At 37.1% G+C, this 20,094-nt stretch overlaps 1 protein-coding gene across 21 annotated transcripts in view; it reads left to right on the plus strand.

Annotated features, from left to right (window-relative positions):
* The window catches only part of DLG2 (discs, large homolog 2 (Drosophila)), a 1,063,278-nt gene that overhangs the window by 515,097 nt on the left and 528,087 nt on the right, over positions 1 to 20,094 (plus strand). The gene's annotated exons all lie outside the window — the stretch shown is intronic.

A 20,094-nucleotide genomic window follows, 5' to 3' on the forward strand; every position in this document is an offset into this window, starting at 1 on the left:
TCTAAGTAATCAAAACAATTGAGAGAAATGAATGGACTATTTGCAGTATGGCAAAAGGGAAGCTAAGGTTATTCTAAGACAACCTGGACCAGGGAAAGTCTACACACATTTTGAAATCTGTCTGAGAATGGGCTATAGAAATACAAATATTGTAATTATTTATGAGGGAAATAGCTAGGCACAGGGCAATTTGCAGATGGCACACAATTATTCTGGGTAGTAAAAACAAGACAAAGCTGTAAGGCATTTCAGATGAATTAAACAGATCTGGAAGAATAGGCAGATGATAAAATGTAATTTTGGAAAAAAAAGCATATCTACAATCAAAAGGGAAATATAAATTACTCATGCATACTTAATTAACGGAATGTTTTAGAGATGGCTTATAGCTTTGTGGACAGATCTTTGAGTAGTGACTGAATTCACTAAGTAAAATATTTAGAAATTAATGGCAAAAATCAAGAACTGAAATACTGAAAACATTCTTATTCCATGAGAAGTTAGAAAATGAAGAAGAGGAAAATCACAGATTGCAATGGGAAAAAAAAGGTAGGTTTTGGTGTTTTCTGAACAAAATACTGTATTAGGCCATTATGCTGAGTTTTTCTCCCTTCTCTGATGTTTTTCCCCTTTGGTCATTTTCAATGAAATATGAAAAAGGTCAGTGGTTTAAAATGAATTCCTATGACTTCCATAAAAAGAGGTAACCAAATAGAGGAAAGATATAGCACCAACTCATCTAGTATTAGATACCAGTGAATCAATGTCGGTAAGTATGAAAGGTGACAGAGTGAGAGAGAAAAAGAAAATGTGACGTTTCCAGCACAACAGAAGTTTCTATTGGAGCTAACACATTGTTAGACATCAGAATTTAACAACACAACGCAAAGCCATAGGAAAGGAGGCCTTGTTTATTCTGCTGCTCATGGGTGTTTTTGTTTGAAATCTGGAAATATTTCATGTGAGAACATGAAAAATCAGGAGTTTTCAGACAGGAGATTAAAAAGTCAGAACATATGTATCATATCTAATTGTGCAGGTGGATAGGAAATTATCTGGTAGTAAGGTTTTCATTTAAGCTGTAGAGTACAAGGTATGTTTCTGTCCCATAGGTGCCTGATAAAACAGATCTTTTAATAGGATGTAATGACCCAATATATATGACGTTTTCAAGGTTGTGCAGATTGGAAACTCCAGATATCTGCTGGTTTATTGGTAATTTCTGGAATTCGCAGAAGGAAAAAGAAAACAGCTGTGGTATTTGAATTTCTTAAGAGGTGAATTAAGCACACTAAACTGTGAGATGGATTTAGAAGTTACAAGTTGATTAAAAATAGTAAAGGTTCTCTTTTGTTTGTTTTATTTTGCATTCCTGGACTCAAAGTTATTATGGTAACTGAAATTATGAGAATATGTTACTTTGTAAAAAGACAGATTTTCCCATAATTACATGCCTGCTCTTTACCAGACTCTCAAAAAAATGAATATTTGCATCAGTGACAGTATGGTCTTAAATGCTTCATAGAAGGGAAACATCATGTATTATTTTCAGTTCTTTATAAGTCACTCATACATAAGAACCTTCGCTGCTATTTTACAGTTAAGTTTTTATACCAGAGGTATATGCTCATTTTGTGTATAATCAAAATAAAATCTTATGCGTGTGTATCACTTGAAACTTTACTTGTGAATTCTATTATTATTTATTTTTATCACGCTCTTAACAAAACTTTAACATTTTTCTAATAAATAGATCATTGAGAAAGAATTGCATTTGGAACATTCCTGTTACCTGGTGATAATTATCTTGATAAGTTCAGTATAGACTCCAAAGCCTAAAATAAAGGGAAGGAATGATTTTCTGATGTCTCCTTAGGGGTCACACAAGTTAATGGTCAACTTCACTTCCTCCAGAGTTACTGCTATAGCACAAAAAAAATTTGTAAGGTTTTTCCTACTAGTTCACTAGTCTTGAGAAAGTCAACCAAGCAAAAAAAGCTGACACTACAACATGGTGATGCCTTCTCGTGGGTTTTGCTGTATGATTTGACACTGCTTGTTCTAGAAGCAGTCTGCTGAAATTAATAAACATTTTGTGATCCTCCTGAAATACTTAGGGAGTTGCATCATGTTTAAATATGGGAAACAACTGATTCCTTTTTCTTGGTTTTAAGTGACATGGCTGCGATAAAACTATACTTTTCAGCACCAAAAAAATCCACATGTACATATTTATTGTCAGAAATGATAGCTTAAAGCTAAGATTGTAACTACATGGAGTGTTTACCATGAGTACAGATGGTGACATTTTTAATAGTAAATTTGCCACAAAAAGCTATTTCAGTCTTACCTTAAAACTTTCAAGACAAAGTCAACAAATAATTTCAGCTGAATAGAGGAGAAGAAAAAAATCAGAAATAAGAGTCTTTTATATTGACAGTTTTAATGTAAGGTTTGTTTTGGAAAAGTCAAAACATTTTATTTCAAAGCTGCAAAATAATTTTGGACTTCCCTTTTTAAACTGGCATTCCAAAATGGAACAAAATATTCAAAAATAAGCGTAGCAAAAGAAATAACGTTCACCCTTCCAGATAAAAACTTTTGTATTGGACTGAATGGAATATTTCACATCTGCCTGACCTGATTTTTATCTTTGTTCAGTTATTGAATGAATAATCCATTATTTGCACAGATTTACAGGGAATATGTGACAAAATATGTAGGGACTTTCTGAGAACACATGCAGGAAACCTTTTAGTTTTGAATCTTTATTTTGATTTATGAAGATAGAATAAGAGTTACCTTCACGCCTTAGCTACAGACAGTTTCCACACTGAGTACTGTGAACTCTAGAATAGTAAACTCTTTCAGTGAATGCAATGAACCATCTATGGCTGACTTTGGCAACGTACGCAGTTTTGCCACATAAATCCTGCATTCCCATTCTGCTCTTGGCAGGATATGTTGGGTTATTTGCCAAATGTTAATGAGATACCCACCCTCCGAAAAACCCATAAGAGACTCAGTTATCATCTTGTCACTGGGGTTTAAACCCGGTTTTGGAAATGTTCAGCTGTTTAATGTTGCACGTCTGCAAGGCTTCTTAAGGGTAAGTCATCATGTGTCTTTCCAGCACCAAAGGATGGAATTTGGAATCCTATTCCAAAGGATAAGGAGAATATGGCTTGGAAGGGAGAGATGAGAGGTGCCATTTCTGGTTTTCTGTAAGTCCAGTGCAAGTGGAACAAGTGTCTTGCCTTCAATATCCAGATACCTAATAGGGCAATATAATTAACTACTGCATTTGGGAATGCCCTTGAATATATGCAGTTTTAAACTGTTATGGCTCCGTTTTTCAGTCTTCAAGTTCTCCAGCTGAGGTATCTGGTGTGCTGACAGCCAGCTCTGAGGTCAGGGTGATACGCATTCAGGCAGTGCAAAGGCTGTTAAAAAGTCCCTAATGGATATCACATATGGTGTATTCCACGGGAGCTGGAATCCAAATCTTGGAATTACCAATTCATAGTTCTGTGCTCCTCTGCTATGCCGCAATCGTTGGTTACAGTCCTTCCATTTCCTCCCCCAACCACCCCTCAGCAAATGAGAAAAGACAGGATGTAAATTAGCTCAGAAAGGCTTTCTAAGACCCAGTCTTCTGTGAATAATACTTGGTTCTACTTCCAGTACTATATAAATTAAAACTTCTTATATTTAGAGTCAAAGGAAATGACAAACTATTTCTTTTTACATTTATAACATACCTTGTAATTAATTACAGAGGATGTAGAGATTATGCTCTGACAAGTACTTTCTAAAATGTCATTTATAAACTATTTGCCTGAGTCACTGTTTATAGAATTTACCTTTTGAAATAATTTCTTGTTAAAAAAAAAAAAAAAAAAAAATCCCCTGTATATGATAATAATTGTACATGCCTGATCTGTCATGACATTTTGAATTAAACACAGTAAGGAAAAAATTGAGAAAAAAAAAAAAAAAAAAGTAAATCCCCTGTATATGATAATAATTGTACATGCCTGATCTGTCATGACATTTTGAATTAAACACAGTAAGGAAAAAATTGAGAATCAGCCAGGCAAAATATACCTCTTTTCAAAAGTGAGGAAGTTTTTTTTTGGACTAGGGAAAAAAGATGGTCAAATGACAAGTGATAAAAGCATCAGATCCAAGTTTTTAATGCTATACTTCGTTGTGAGTGTGTGCACCCATAACTGTTATTGGACATATCTATCTTTTGGCAGCAGGCCTGATTGAAGTCAATGAGGAGTTCAGCCTAAACACCTTGCTATTGTCCATTACTTGGAATATTGTCAAAATCATATAAACAATGTGCCTTTTTAATTAGGCACCTGATGTATAATAGAGTTTAAATGGGCATTTTACTGACATATTTTAAAGGAAAAAATCATTTATGGCACAAGAGACTGAACTGTATGTGTAATATGTTTTGTTTAGCTACCTTTCATTTTGTATAGATAAGAGGGGAAAAAGGTTTAAAAGATTGCAATTAAGCATCTTTTTTAAGATATATTTGATATGATTGATTTGGAAAAGGGATGAAGCACCTTTTACTGTTTCAGCTGTGATGCCTTAAGCATTCTGCTCAAGTAACATCCTGCATTATGTAGATGACATTGCATACAACTTATCAAGAATTTCTAATGTATCATAATTTTCAACTGAATGCACAATTTGATTTCCATCTTTCAGGCAGAAATCCCTTCATTTGTTTAAACCTCTCTATCTTATTTAACTTCCTTAGGAACACTAAAAAGCAGTTGAGAGTCATATTTTTATATGTGTGAATGTATATGTATATGTATTATATAATATGTTTGCAAAGCCTAAAAACCTTATTTAAAGAAAAAAAAAGGGCTATATATATTTCTTAACTTCAGTCTTTTAAAATCATCCAGAGTTTTCTCCTCATTACAGTGCAGTTTGAGCTTCCTTTAGCTAAAAAAGCTAAACAAGTTTCTTCAGAGAGATATTTAGAAAATACTGTTTAACGCAGTAACTCCTGTAAGGTAGAAAGGAAGGTAATAGGTAACACAAGTTGCAGAGAGAGGTAGAAGTCTTTTAAAAAACTGAACAAACAGCAGGTAAAACGAAAAGAGACTAGGACTGGAACAAAGGAGGAATTTGTAATAAACACTGGGGAGAGGATGAATAAATTGTTGTGAAGTAAGATAGGAAGAAGACAAATGACAAAACCAGAAGAAATGAAAGAGTTGTGTTGTAACAATTCAGTGCTACCAGTTTTAGTTCTGTCCTTCTTTAGTCTTTCCTTCAAAAACCTTTTTCTAACATAGTTTTGATTTCAAGGCCTAAATGGGGAAAAGTGTAAATTTTCATAGAATCATAGAATCATAGAATCATTCAGGTTGGAAGAGACCCTTGGGATCATCGAGTCCAACCATCTGCCCTACCCTACAAAGTCCTCCCCTACACCATATCCCTCAGTACCGCATCTAAATGTCCCTTAAACACAGCCAGGGATGGTGACTCCACCACCTCCCTGGGCAGCCTGTTCCAATGCCCGACCACTCTCTCTGTGAAAAATTCCTTCCTAATGTTCAGACTAAACCTACCCTGTTGCAGCTTGAAGCCATTCCCTCTTGTTCTGTCATTAATTACCTGCGAGAAGAGACCAGCACCAACCTCTCTACAGTGTCCTTTCAAGTAGTTGTAGAGAGTGATGAGGTCTCCCCTCAGCCTCCTCTTCCTCATACTAAACAGTCCCAGCTCCCTCAGCCGCTCTTCATATGAGTTGTCTTCCAGGACCTTGACCAGTTTCGTTGCCCTCCTCTGCACTCGCTCCAGCACCTCAATATCTCTCTGGTATTGAGTTGTCCAGAACTGGACACAATATTCTTATTTTGGATCAACCTTTTAAATAGTGGAAAGCAAAAAGTAAGTTAGTTGTACAATTCCAACTGAAACACATCTTCATAATTCTCTTTTCCGTTCTTTTGGGACATTATTTAGTACTTCATGCAGTATTATCATGAAGGCTACTCACAGTTCATCAGTGAGTTACATTCACATATGCCTTTGCAGTAACAGGGATGTGGTTTCAGGTACAGGGGAGGACCACATCCTTATTTCCACAAACTCATTGATTATTAATTATCAAAATGGTTTATGATCTGTCATATCTCTGAATGTTGTGAAAAGTTAGTTTACATCAAAAAGTTTCATGAATTCCAGGATGTGGTGAAAGACCATATAATTTGTTTTCTGTATCAGCTACCAAAGTTATTGCTCAGTGGTGTATCTGCAACCTTCTTGTTCAACTAGTGGACACCTGATGGTCTTGCACAGGCATTTTTTTGAAACTTATGCTGGCCCTTTGACTCATTCACCTTGGATGTTATTTTGTGGTAACTGGTTCATAAGTATTAGTCTCGTTGGTATTCTAAGTTAAATTTTTTAAGGAAAGCAAAGTGGGCAAGGGATCCTCTAGATTGCAACAGCAAAAGAATGGGAGGAACATTCACCAAATAAGAAATATAAGTTCAAGAAATAATAAATTGATATATTGAATTACTGCATTGATTTGTTTTGCAAAATACTGCCCTATACTGTGCACCATGGCTAAGGTATTTTTAAAAAATACATCAGGAATAAAACTATAGATTGGGATGTTCAGAAGGGTTTAGCTGCTCTCTTTAAAAGTGAATTAAATTAAACCAGAGTGAAAGCACTCTAATAACTGCTAAGTTAGCTAAATCTGGATGCATAAATTTATGGAGACTTAATGAAAGCATAAAACAGAAAACACACTTTCTGGCTAACTATTGGTGGTCATTAAATTGAATATGCTATATATCAGCTAACTGTAACACTCGATGCTAAGAGTATTTTAAAAATACAAAACTTACTTGATCTCACAACAGCCCTGTGTAGCAACTAAGTCTAATTATACCCTTCTAATGCTGAAATGGGTAACTGGAACAGGCAGAGAGATCTTAAATGATTGGCTAACAGGATAAAGAACAGGGTTGTGTAACTTCTTGACCACCCCTTGGCTGGCCATTGCACTTTATATAGAGGGCCATGCAAATAGTACACAGATTTGAAAATAGCACTGTACAAAAGGTTATCCTCTAACACAATCATATTAGAATAATGACTGCAACCTTCGATCAGGGTAAATCCATTCTCCCTCTCTCAGAGCAAAGGGAGAGTCAAGCACATTAAAAAGCTCATTGATTAGATGTCTCTGAGACTCACGCTGCTGAGGGATGTACAAACCTCAGTGAAGGATTTCTCTCTCTGTGAACTACAGGTTTTAAAAGATGTTGTTTCTAATATAGATGTTTATTATGAAAAGCGCATTTGCAATTCTAGTGTCATTTTACGTTGTAATTTAAGGATTAATGCCCCCCTTTTTTTTCCTTAGCGTTGTCTGTTTCCCCTGTGAAAGAACTACTGATGCAGCGTATCCAGATTAAGATCGATTAACAATTCTGTGAATTTTGCCCAGCAGCTATAATCGTTGGTTGCCTTAGCAACTTGGTAGATTAAATCATAAGCTAAAATCCAGAGGGTTCAATTAAAAATTCTTGTTGAAATTCTAATTCTTTTCAGGGAGAAATGACCACTGATTCAATACGCACTTGAGAATTGTTAGAGTTGGCTCCTTTTTCTTCAGTATCATTTATTACAAATGAAACATAAATCTAATATAATATTCAGGAAATATTTACCTATTGCAATTTATCATATGCATCAGGAATAATGGAGCTCTGTGGTTTTCTTACCTAGCAAGGCACAGGCTAAAATTTATCTTGCTAAAAGAAGAATCTGATTTATCATATTCACTCACCTAGTTTTCCTGTATTTGATACTGACCAAAACTTAAGCTAGTGTTGATCCTACACAAAATTTAAGAAGTATTTGTTAGTGCACTATTGTTTTATTATGATAGGGCTTTAATTCTGAAATGTGCTCCTAAGGGACTTTGGTTTGTTGAATGTTGAAACTATCCACTGTCCAGTTTGTGGCTGCAGAGAGCAGAGACAAGATTCTCTGTTCTGTTCCTCCAGGCCCAGTTTGGAGGTTTTCAGCAATTCCTGGCTAAATACTGGCCTATTCACCTTCTTCCGATTATGCTGGTCTCCCTGCTACTGATTTTCTTCCAACTTTATTGTCTTTCAGCTCTTCCAGCTCTCTTTCTAGTGCCCTGATGAGGTTTTCTTTGGGTATATGCACTTTGGCCACAATGCTCTTAAGGGAAGTTTAGCTTATTGTCCGTCAGCCTTTTTCAGAAATATCTTTGTCTGACAAGATGAACTCCAGGTATTCCCATATGGCACCAAAAAGTATCAACTCCAAACCATTACCATGTTGATGCTAACCTTGCTCAGCTCTTGTCTTTTGTTCTCCCCTTACACAAAAGGAGGGAAAGATTAGTGGATTAGTACTTTCTATCTTCACTTGCCCTAACGAAAAGCTTTCCCCTCCACTTATACTTTCCATTGCTGTGTCCCAGGTCTCACCAAAGACAGACTGTCCAGACCCTAAAGATATTCACTCCACACAAGGGAATTCAGAACCCAACTTAAGCAACATTTTGTGTTTTCTTACTTGAATCCTCCTTAGAGAGTTAGCAACTCCTTTTCCTCAATACACAGACCTGACCATCTTTATAGGCAAAGATGAAACAATGAAGATGGGAGGAAAGGAGGTGCTTCTTTTGAACGAAGAAAATAAAGTTAAATAAACAGAAATAAATAGAGTGAGATAAAGATAAATGTTGCTGTAATGTTCCAGACAAAGAGAGAAAAATAAAGTCTGCCACTTACAGTGGTAACAGAGGAAGCCACCCCTTCCATTCTCTGTTTAAGTTCCTCGTTACATTTTGGTTTTGGATGCATATTCTACATGTTAGCAAATCTACAGACAAGATACTGAACAGCGATTCTGAAATTATATCTCAGTTGTGCTGAATACTAGTGGATATCATAGATAAAAATGATAGTAATCAGAGAAAGGAAAGATGATATAAAATTTAATGGATTGTATAGACAAACCACCATCACTCGGCAGCTGAATATAAAGACAAATCTGAACTCCTTTGGGCCCTCTGTCAGCAAGAAGTCTTTGCAGCTATATTTTATTCTAAAAAATATCCCTTGAAACCTTTTTAATAATTCCAACAGTTATAACAAATTATGTTAAATTGTAGAGAAGGCCTAAAGCACAATCCTATAAGCCTCAACATTCTGAATCTGGTTTAGGACATAAAAGTGTAACTCTGGGAGAAAAAAAAGTGTTGAATAAAGTATAGGAACTAAAGCATAGTATGATAAAAAAGAAGTTTGTGACTAGAAGATAGTTCTTTTATATGCTCTACGTCGTCCTCTTTTTTGGTTTTTGTTTCTGGTTTTGTTTTTTTTTAGATGCTAGAACCTTTGCATATGTTTTGTCTGAGTAAGAGGAACTTTCTGATCATTAAAAGCTAGTAAGTTTAGTGCAAATCGAAGTTCTGCTACCCTTTTTTTTCTGGAGAGTATTTCCTGGCTTTTCAGTATCAGTTTTGTAATCAACATGAACTTGCAATTTGAGAAACTCATTATTTTTGCTTTATTTAATGTTTATGATGGGTTTTGCAATTCCAGCACAGAAATCTTGTGCAGAAGTGTCCCCAGTAACTGCACTGAAATGTACATTTACTAAACTTTGCTGCTGCTGTTGGTGAGAAAGCTGCTCTGTTGCAGTATTATTTACGGAGCTATTCTGCAGTTCTACACCATTCTCAACTGACTTACTTCCATTTTGAACTCTGCATTCTGCAATCACAAGTGCAAAACTCATACTGGCTTCAGCTGTGCTCTACATTCCTTTCTTAATTTCAATTACTAATTTAAAATTAATCACCTGGGAGTAGGCCAAAGGAAAACTTAGGTGATGAATGAATGGATCTCTTTCTTGGTTTCCTTATCCTAAAATAAAAGGGGTAAAGGGAAAAGATGGAGGAGGTTTACAAATAACTTTGTATATATTTTTGGAAATTTAAACAAATTACTATACATTTATGCATTAGGTCTTTTAGATGTAATGAATAGTATAGAATCTTACCTTCTTTAGTTATATTGGCCTGTAAAGCAGTTTTAATCTGTGTATTTTGAAAGGCTCAATAGAAATCAACATTGGCATTGTCTTCCAATTTGGTGAAACAAAGGCATGGAGTGGGGAAGGGAACAGCCAGGAGTTGCACAACAATTCCATGGCTGAGCCAGCAGCTCAGCCCAGGTTCCTGAGTCCCTTTCAGCGCCCTGGCAATTCTGTCCCACCACTGACATTCAGTGGTGTGCATAACAAAAGGATCTTTTGTTTTCTAAATTAAATTGTTTGCAATAAGTCAGAGATACTTTATTAGGACAGCAGGACTTCAGATATGATGGATGAGTGCTGAAGGAATCAAGTTACCAGATGCTGATGGAAACTCTTCTATCCTACAATAGGGATTAGACAATGTCAGTTAGACTAGTTCAGGCCAACACCCACCTCTCTACAACCTCCTTTCAGGTAGCTGTAGAGGGCAATGAGGTCTCCCCTCAGCCTCCTCTTCTCCAAACTAAACATGCCCAGTTCCCTCAGCCTCTCCTCGTATGACTTGTTCTCTAGACCCCTCACCAGCTTGGTAGCTCTCCTCTGGACACGCTCCAGCAGCTCAATGTCCTTCCTGTAGTGAGGGGCCCAAAACTGAACACAGTACTTGAGGTGAGGCCTCACCAGTGCCCAGTAGAGGGGCACAATGACTTCCTTACTCCTGCTGGCCACGCTGTTCCTGATACAGGCCAGGATGCCATTGGCCTTCTTGGCCACCTGGGCACACTGCTGGCTCATGTTCAGACGGCTGTCCACCAACACTCCTAGATCTTTTTCTGCTGGGCAGCTTTCCAGCCACTCTTCCCCAAGCCTGTAGCGTTACTTGGGGTTATCGTGACCGAAATGCAGGACCTGACACTTGGCCTTATTAAACCTCATCCCATTGGCCTTGGCCCATTGATCCAGTCTGTCCAGGTCCCTCTGTAGAGCCTTCCGACCCTCAAGCAGATCAACACTCCCACCTAGTTTGGTGTCATCTGCGAACTTACTGAGGGTGCACTCAATCCCCTTATCTAGATCATCAATAAAGATATTAAACAAGACTGGAATATGTGATGAATTGCAATATTAAATACTTTCTGCTGTGCACGAGGATTTAAATGAGGGTTATGTTAGCAGACTGATGAATTGCCTAGCTCTTCAGCTTGCCTGGAGAAGTAACTGGGTAATGGTAATCCAAATTATAAGAGAATATATAGCTAGCTGAGGTAGAACCAAGTAGTTTTTCATCTGTGCGCTATTCTGCCAACCCATAAAAAAACCTTCTAAGCCAAGAAAGCGTCGTTTAAAAACTTGTGTGTAGATATGTGATGAATTGCAATATTAAATACTTTCTGCTGTGCACGAGGATTTAAATGAGGGTTATGTTAGCAGACTGATGAATTGCCTAGCTCTTCAGCTTGCCTGGAGAAGTAACTGGGTAATGGTAATCCAAATTATAAGAGAATATATAGCTAGCTGAGGTAGAACCAAGTAGTTTTTCATCTGTGCGCTATTCTGCCAACCCATAAAAAAACCTTCTAAGCCAAGAAAGCGTCGTTTAAAAACTTGTGTGTAGACTGTAAGTTCTATTGGCCAGGCCCTAGTAAGGAGATGTGCTGATGGAGAGAGATTGCTCTTTAAGACAGCTCTCAATGAGAAAGGTGTTAGGAGGAGAGGAGAATAGGTTTGCGTCATGCTGTGGACTTTAGCAGATTGCTTTCCAGCCGCCTAGCACAAGCAGAGCGATTGCTGACATGTAGCATGTAGTGAAGATGGATACGTACCACACTGCCTGGCAAGCATACAAACAAATAATTGTATCAGCAAGCCAGAAACACAATTTTGATCTCTAAAGCAAGGAGGTAAATGAGGGAATAATTTTAGTTTTCAGCTAGAGTGACCTAAAAGATTAGTTCAGTAAATTTTCTCCATTTTCTATGCCCTGTCTAGCTACAGGTTTTTTAGATCTAAATTTCAGATCTAAACTCAGAAATTATTTTATTGACATTACTGTATCAGAGAAAAATATTTGGGTTTGGATTCTTGCTTTCAGTTCTGTTCACAGAATTGGGATCAGACTGACACATTTTTTTCCTGTCAAATCTTTCTCTGATTTCTGGAATTAATACATAACTTCTAGCATTAATGCATAATAAGATTCCTGCTTTTTGCATCTTTCAGATCAAGTTTGCATTTTAATACTAAAATCAGGGCATGAGTCAATAAAGTGTAATGGTGTCCACCTTAACTATTTCATTGCCTTCTGTAGACACTTGTATTGAGAAATGTCAGGCATTAAAATAACATAAATCAATGTTAATAAGCTTCACTAAGATATCCTTAATATACCTTTTAAGGTAATGTATAACATCATGAAGTCTAACATGGCAGAAAAATGTAGTTTGAAGTCTTGATGCCGCACTAATTCCAGTTATTCAGAGTGTATGTGTGAAATGAATGTTAATATTGGAAATATGTTTCATATTGGCATGTTTTACAATTCCTTCTTCGCAGCACACAAGAGAAAGCTCTACGGGCATTACTCAGCTTAGTGGGGAAAAAAGGTCTTATGAAATTTTAAAGTGATGCATTTGGGGATGGTAGAGTAGTCTGGCAGCACATTAATCTTTACAAGGGTTATCTGTCCCTGGTGGAAAGCGTATGATAAGGTGCCACCCTTTTAAATCTCCTGGAACTGTATGGACAGGAAGGATGGCGAATGTTTAAATCAAGTTTTTGTAGAACTTTAATTCCTAAATATTGTGACAAAGGACTAACTTTAAATGGGTCTGTCCCTGGGTATTGTCAATTAGTTACCTTCAAATATGCAATTACGCTTGCAGCCAGAGACTCTGGCTAAGACATCAACTAAACTATCTGAAACAAACTGTAGGCATGACTTGCTTTAGTAATTAGGAAGGGTTATGTTGATGGTGCTGTATAAGAAAAGCTCTTTTTATTAAAAAGTTACTGAAAAGTCCAGTGGAATTCCAAATAAAGTAGTTGGAAGAGGACAAGCATATGAGGGTGCATAGCCCCATAGAATGAATGTATATTTTGACTTTGAAAAAGATATTTGCATATACTTAAAGTACACTGGGATGATCTGATGCCTCTCTTGACTTCACTGAGCATCTGTCTGTGGAAGACAAACCCAAATATTTCCATTTCATCCTTTTAGAAAGCCAGTGGAAGTAAGAGTCAAAAAAGCAGCGTACTGAGACAAAGATTTGTTTGAACGCCACCAATCTTATTAAATCAAATGTTCTTCTGAGTGTTACTCTTAACTACCATAATTAATTATACAGAAGGGATATAATTACATATTCCTGTCTGTCAACACATGAAAAAACCACAAGTGAATATTTTCTGTTCAGCAGTATAGGATGTTTACAAATGTTACGTCAAGGCATGATTTCCTTGTTTTTTAATACATCTAAAAGTTTGCTGTCTCAGTCCAAGGTTGACATCGCAGGTCCTGTGATAGTCAGTGGCAAATGCCATTGCTGGTTTTGTGTCATGGTTAGTCTGAGGTTATGTGAGAAGTAATGAGTCACTCTCAGAAATCCCAGGAACTCTGCACTGGCAGGAGACAGGGTTTGGAGTGAAGTCTGTAGGTGCCAATGGATTTTTAGGGACACTGCAGCCCACATCAGGTCCCAAACTGGCAATTAGGAAGGATTTACAGCAGGGCGTAGCAATTGGAAGGAGTTGAGTGTTTTGAAGCAAAACAGGGTTTGATTATTCAGGGAGCAACAGCACCTGAAAGAATCTTGGTTTAAGGGTAAATTGTGCAATTTATGATAGCTAACGGCTTTGCAAACATTTCTGAAAATTATTGTGCAGCTACAGCGTCAGACCTGCATCTGTAATATGTAATTCTGACATCATTTGAATAACTGTAAAGATACCCAGGCACAGAATAATTCGAGCCAAGTAAGAGCTATTCTGGCTTCTCCTTTCGAAAACAAAACAGACAACAACAGAAAACAAGTAGCAGCTCTCTGGCCATGGCAATTTTCCCAGTATCATCTGTGAGTGGCAGCTCTACCACGGTGCTTGAACAGAGCTGCAGAGCGGGAGGTACTGACCTTCCCAAATAATTATGAGTTTTCATGGAAGGGAGAGATCAGGAAATGTGCCTATAGCAAGGCCAGTATAACATAGGAAGCTGACACTACTTTGTTTGGAAGCGGTGCCAAACTGCCAAACCGTTAGTAAAACCTGTTTCTTTTTTGACACAATGCTGTGTCTATGTCTGTGCGTGTGTGATTCAGCAGCTGATCAGGGATATTACTGGAGGAATCTCTATAGTCGAAAAGATTTTAAAGCATTAATATTTATTTAGCAGGTATAAACTTATTTATGTTTTTAACTTCTTCCTGGCTGGTTTGGGGTGGTCTGGAGAGATTTATATTTTTTTTTGTCAGCATTTTTGCTTTAGCCCAGGTAATGCACGGGTCAGCTGTGTTTGAGTTCATATATTTTACACATATTCTGCTTTATTCATAACAGTTCCTTTTGAGAGGAGAAGTAGGAAAACAGACTCTATGCACTCAATAATACAAAGGTACTATCAAAGCAAAGGAATGTCCCCTCCTTTGTTCCTCTTGGATTAATCCTTCAAGTCATGAGGAAGAAATTTTGAAGCAAGGCTCTCTCTGGTTTCTGCATCATAGCCATAAAAGGTTTTCTCATAAATTGAAAACCTCTGAGGTAGAATGAGATCCTTAAAAAATGCTTGAAGAGTGACAGATTTTTAATTAATTATGGATGATCTTTTCTTTTCTTAAAGTTGGTAGATGTTTTGTTGCATTTCAGAAAGTTGCCCAATTTCTACTTCACAAAATAAATTATTGGTTAAGTCTTATAAGGTGAAACTACAGGCAAAGGAGTTTGGGGGAAAAAATACCAGATAACCTTCTTCCAACTGTTGTGAGGGATCTATCCTTGAGTGAGTTGGATAATAAAGGCAATGAGAGCAAGCTGAAATGAATGACACTATGTCCAGTTAGTATCAAGCAGAAAGACATTATAAATGATAAATAAATAAAGAGAAAGAAAGAAAGAAAGAAAGAGTAAATGAGGAAGGACACTGACAGATTCAAATAGGTAATCTAAGACAAGAGAGCCCAGTCTTACATTCAAAGCAAGTTTGTTTTGCATGGATGGGTTTGACAGAGAAATAATGCACCTCAATATCTGTATAGAAAGCTACATACTGTGTTTCACAGAGCTCATATGCTACCTGTGACCCTAATGACAGAGGACTAAAGAAGAAACAGAGCAAATGAAGGTGGGTGCCCTCCTAGAGATGCTCTGAATTAATAGAGTTCAATGACTGGGGACAATTGTTCATATAATGGCAGTGCCAGGAGCTGTCAGCTAGGACTGGTTAGCAGAAAAATGTTCTGTCATGAAACATAGTAGAAAATAGTAACAATCCATAATATTAAATGAAAAGTTGAGAAAATACCAGTGGGATGGAGAAGGAAATAGAGTCACAGTAGCTTGAGACCGTGTCTACAGTTGGAGCTTTTGCACAGTGTGGGTATACAGAAAATGTTTTGGTTTTTAGTATTAAGCATTCTCTGAGTGACTGCCAGATATACGTTCTCTTAAAAAAAACAAACAAATAAACAAAAAAAATCCAGCTTATGCATCATTTTCTAAGACTACAGAGCAGTACCATTGTGTCCAGAGTACAGCACCAGCAGCCTGCAGCAAGGAGTGCCTCTTGGAAAACGTAAAATATTTTTGAGTTTTTATAAAATGATTCAAGTTATTGTCCAGACTGACACCTTGCATTGCCAACACTTTATTCAGCAATGCTGTGTGAAAGGTCATGACATCTATCTTGTGCAGTAACTTAGAAAATAAAGTGACTCACAACTGCATATCTGACACACCCCAGTCTTTGGCCTTCTCTCTTTCCACTCCTATTGCCCTAGTTATCTTGCCAGACTGTCTGTAAATGTGTCTTGGAGACAGATTGCTGTTACATGTTGGCTCAGCTATTTCATCCTCATTTTCTTCAAATCTTTTTGTCTGAGGATGGGTATATTCGCTCCTGAATGTTGCCAAATATAAGCATTTGAGAAGTTGATAAAAGATCTGGGCTAGTTATACATGAAGCTATTTATTTAATACGACATTTTTAGGCACTAAATCACACGCACGTAAATAAGCGTAAATCTATAAATTGCCTAGGTATCTTGGACAGGCAAGCCACTTATATTTCTGACTCCCAAAGCAAAATTGATATTTATTAATCAACCTGTCTGCCTCTATAATAAACTCCTGTAGCTCTCAGTGTGTGGCCTCATAAGATGTTTTGTAAAAATATGCTCCTCCCTAAGAGATTTAGACCAGCTGTTAAACAACCCAGCTGAACAGTTCTGCTCAGTTGCAGTCTAATTAGAGTTATGCACATTACTGAATTTTTGCTTTTCAAATCTTGTAGATATAATGCTCCAGTTCACATTAAAAATGTGATATAGAGTCTGTGTTGCCTCTCCAGAAATGTTCTATCATATGTGTGGATTAAAATTTGGATTTTTAAAAAAGATACTAAGATATATCATCACACAGATGTGGAAAATTATTTAATCACAAAAAATATGTGAGTGCTCACAGGAAAAGCGGTATCATTCAGATTATTTAATATCATGGGCTATGCTCACAGCTGAGCACAGGATAAATTGCTAGTTCTTGCATAGCTTCTTCTCTTCCTGTAGGATAAATTACATCAGAGTTCAGTGTCAGAATCAGTATTTATTTATAAATTAATTCAGGGCTTTTATGGTTGTCGATTTTTATTTTCATTGACCTGTGGTACACTTCTAAAGTACTATCACATGTATTGAGAAGGCTAATTAAGTGAAAGATATTACTTTTTCTAGCTTTGTAAAGTATTTAAGGCTTTCTGTTTTTTAAAGAAATGCGGTTGGATGAATCAAATGTGTGTGTTTGCAGCCTATAGTTTGACCTTTCTTCCCAACTGAGAAATAATTTGTAGATTATTTGGCTGGTTATGACAACAGCTAGACACATTTTAAATGCATAAACCATTTAGGCAAACTTTAGGTTTTTTACCACTGTATCCAGCGATATCTGGAACATGGAAATCGTCCTGTTCCAAGGCTCCCTGTTCCAAGTGAATACGCAACCTTTTATAAATTCTTATACAGTGCCTAAAACTCTGAAAAACACTTAAGCAGAAGAACAGAAGCTCTGCCAGAGTCAAACAAGAGAGAAAAAATGTCATTCATTGGGCAAAACTCCCACTTAAATCAGTGGAAGAAGAGAATTTAACTCTTTGGAATTATAAAGGGTTTGGTTTGCTTGGTGTTTGTTTGTTTGAAGTGAAACATTCTACAAACCATCCTAAGTAGAACTATATCCATCCTACATCTATTTCTTGAAATTATTACTGGTAAAACTGTGTTGTATGATATCAATCAACTACAACTTTTACAGTAGCCAAAGCTGCATTAGGAACATGCTGAATTTAAAGCAGTGTTATGTATTATGGTGGTGGTTTAGAGTCATATTTTACTTATAATCCTGATGTTAAAACCTGCCCAAGAAGGACACATAAGTAATACAGTTATTAAAATGATATTCAATAACATTTTAAAACAGTATTTGTTGCTCTGACTAGATGCTATCAATGCACATAAAGCAAACGGTCCAGATGTTTAAATGTAACTCAGATTACAGTACATCAGCTTTAACAGCCTCCCTCACACTAGGCATAGAAAAGCATTGTGGGAAATTCCCTCCCTTTCCAAAGGCCAGAACTTTGCAAGTAGTTTGAAAATCATTTTCTTATCTTGCTTTCAAAGGGTATACACCTCCTTGTAATTTTCGACCAGTTTCAGCTTAAGCAACTTTGTTTACATATATTTCAAGCATTGCTTGAAATTGCCTGGTTTTTTTCAGTCTCTTGAATTTGGATTTGTAATGCAGTTTGCCTTGCACTGCGCCGTGTTCAGTGCTTGTGGAACTAAAAATGCAGGTCTTTCTCAGCAAGGCACATTGCACATTCCTAAATGTACAGCTGTGGAGGCTGAAACCTACGCTATGTGCCCTGTCCCAGAAACAGCTGAAATCACGACTTATAAAGTCATTGGCTGGTATTTTGTGTCCCACTGCACGGGCAAAGGAACATGAGATTTAACATGTAACATTTATCCATGATATATTGCTTGGGATGTGCATTGAGGGCGCAACCAAAACCAAAGGATTAGTAGGCTCTTTCATACACTTGTTCTGATGGAAACCCCATAGGTAGGAGAAGCCACATTTTGCTACTGAGTTGTTGCCTTGGGTTAATGCATTCGTGTAACACATTTGTGTTGTCATGTTATGTCCTGAGCTTTACTGGTGATTTATTGTTCATAATAGATGAGGTAATCAAAAGGTAGATTGCTTTAGTCCTCTTCAGACAGAGACCGTCCGAGACTAGAAGATTATGCTGTCTGCTTATCTCATCTTTAAATCACAACAAATTGCCAATACATTTGTGTAATGCATTTGCAATCTGCCATCTTTTTGTTGTCTTCCTACAGCATTACAGTAGGCAGAGTGTCTTCTCAGGTAAATATTACTTAATCTGTTATTTTGAAGGAACGACAAAAGCATAAATGCCTATTATGTACTTGAAAGGGGAGGCTTGAAAGCAAGAAACAGACATGTCAGAGGGCATTTTAAGAAAACCGTTTTGGCAGTGGAATGTGTTTAAATGATTAAAATAATGACTGTGGGAGTTAGCCAGGCAGGTTGGTGTGAGGCAGCCAACTGGAAGCACTCCCCTTATTATCCATGGCATGATGGGGGGCTTGCTGTAGTATGGATCTGATCTGGATCAGAGCTAGGACTCACTATAACCCAGACCAGCTGAGATCATTAATTACAAGACTGGTAACTGCCTCTAACTGACAACCAGCAGTATCTGGCACTCCTTAGAAGCCTGGGCTCTTTTATCACTTTTACCTTCACTGAACCTTTCAAGACTTTGAATGGCAAAGAGGAGGGAAGTGGAGAGAACAGATTGTTTCTCTTAAGATCAGAGTTCCCCTCCAATGCTGGGAATGGGATTTTGGCACATTTCTCATTATTTAGTTCTCTTGGCTGGAAGCAGGAAGCACTTTAGAGCTTTTGGTTCAGTTTGCTATCTAGTTGGCTCCCCTGGAGCCATATAACAAATAACTAGAGTCCTTGGAGATGCTTGTTATGCTGCATCACAATGTGGAGGGCAAAAATGAGTTGTGAAAATCTGGGTATATTAAATATTTTCTGTATTTATATGTGGGGAGTGGTGGAGAAACAGTCCTCCTTTCAGTTTTCATTCTGCTTCTGGGAGGTCTAGGCATGAAATATGGTGCTTACCAGTACGCGTGAAAAATAAGCAGCCGCTAATTGCTTGCTTTTGTGGTACGTTCTCTCCTTACGATGCTTTTCTAAAAGTTCAGATAAGTTCATTCTAGCATCTTCATGGTGTCTGGGTGACATGTGAGAAGAAAACCAATGTGCCTGGCTTGGCAAATATCAATTTGCAGTCTGGTGCAGGAGAATCTTTTAGGCTGCTAAATGTATGAATCAAAAGAAAGTATTTCCAGTGAGATGTGCAGAACAGAGATTTTAAAAATATCTGTTGACTGGGACCCCAAGGGAAAGTCAAATGTAAATGTAATTTAGACAGCAGTATTGACAGCCCTGGAGAAGGCTGAAATGTTCTGATTTTTGATGAAAAAGAAATGATAAATATTTTGACAATTTCAAGGAACACTTTCCCAATTTTCTACTGGTGAGAGAGCTCAAAAAGTTTCTGTTTTCTTGAAACACTCAGATTAAATTTAAAAACTTCAAAGTGTTTGAAAAGATGCTATTTTTTATTGTTGTTCTAAAAGCTATAACAATTTTTCTGAATTTTTTTTTTATCAGCTCTAGTCCGTCTGTTATCAAAGT

This window comes from Calidris pugnax, unplaced genomic scaffold (assembly GCF_001431845.1).
Source record: "Calidris pugnax isolate Ruff unplaced genomic scaffold, ASM143184v1 scaffold252, whole genome shotgun sequence".
Lineage (NCBI taxonomy): Eukaryota > Metazoa > Chordata > Aves > Charadriiformes > Scolopacidae > Calidris > Calidris pugnax.